Genomic DNA, 1,580 nt, shown 5'->3' on the forward strand with positions numbered 1-1,580 from the left:
TATATATATATATATATATATATATATATATATATGGTATGTATATGTGTGTGTGTGTATATATATATATATATATATATAGGTAAAGTAAATGTTAGAGGCAATACTTGACAATTGTAAGCACCTGTGTATGCCAGCTCGTTGTTGAGGTGAAAGAATAAATTGTTTTTTATTTTTTTATTTTTTGCATTTATATATATATATATGTGTGTGTGTGTCTGTGTATATATATATATATGTGTGTGTGTGTGTGTGTGTGTGTGTGTGCGTATGTATATCTGTGTGTATGTATGTATGTAGTTTATAGATTAGAGACAGATATTCTCTGTATAGAATACACTTCATAGTGCTCAAGAGATTTGAACTTGAACATGTAGAGGAGTAAATGTAAGGACAAGCAAGTTAAGTCGATATACAAAAAATATTAAATACATTTAATGCAAAAAATGTACACATGTATGCATATAGAAAACTCCAACTTACACAAAATATAAATGATATCAGGAATAAAGGGGTTGAGTAAGAGTTTTATGAGTCCAACAGCTGTTTCTGGGGGTTTGATTGTCCAAAATAATGATTATAACTTGATTCTATCAATGGATACCACCAGCTTCTGTCATCAAGGAAGAATTTTATATTTGAGGAGTTGGTGGGGTGTTTAGATAGTGAGTAGTGGGAGGAGAAAATAGATTTCAGGGTTCGGGTTAATAATGAGGCTAGTGATAGTAATAGAAGTGGGAGGATGGGAAAAAGTGATTTAGGTAGTATGTGAATGATGACCTTTGTGCTAGTTTGTTTGAATTAAAGGTTGAGAAAGTGAAAAGGGATGACTATTATTTGTGGGAAATGAGTTGATTGGTTCAGTAGCTGAGTGGGGTGAGAAGGTGGTCAAGTGTAGTTGTTAGTGGGACAAAGGAATTGGGTTGGTATTAGAGGTGTGGTGTTATGGTAAAGAGAGGAGAATGGAATTGAATAGAGAGGTGTGAGTAGGGAGGGGTTAGAGGTAGATTGGTTAGTTTTCAAAGGAGTGAGGTCTTCTTATATTCTGTGTAAGTCAGACTTTTTTATATGCATACATAGTGTTGCTATTATGTCCAACTGTCGTATGTTCGAATTTGACTAAATGTGTTTTTTTCAATATTTAATTTTGTTTGCAATATAGCTGGTTCTTTAGGTTAAACTATCATATCTCCAGCTACTTCGGATGCCAAGATATGAAAATTATCAAAGTGTAGTAAAATGGTTTAGCATTTTCCAAAAGTGTAGTAAGTGCCACGTACGACAGTTTTGCAAAAATATTTCTGACTGAATATATCATATCGTGGCCAGTGCCCCTGGACTGGCTCATGTGCGGGCGACACATGAAATCTTTCGAGCGAGATCGTTGCCGGTGCCCCTGGGCTGGCTCTTGTACGGGTGACACATGAGGCATTTTCAAGCGAGATCGTTGCCGGTGCCCCTGGACTGGCTCATGTGCGGGCGACACATGAAATCTTTCGAGCGGAATCGTTGCCAGTGCCCCTGGACTGGCTCATGTGCGGGCGACGCCCCTGGGCCGGCTCTTGTGCGGGTGACACATG

The sequence above is a fragment of the Octopus bimaculoides genome, chromosome 3, assembly GCF_001194135.2.
Source record: "Octopus bimaculoides isolate UCB-OBI-ISO-001 chromosome 3, ASM119413v2, whole genome shotgun sequence".
Taxonomy (NCBI): Eukaryota; Metazoa; Mollusca; class Cephalopoda; order Octopoda; family Octopodidae; genus Octopus; species Octopus bimaculoides.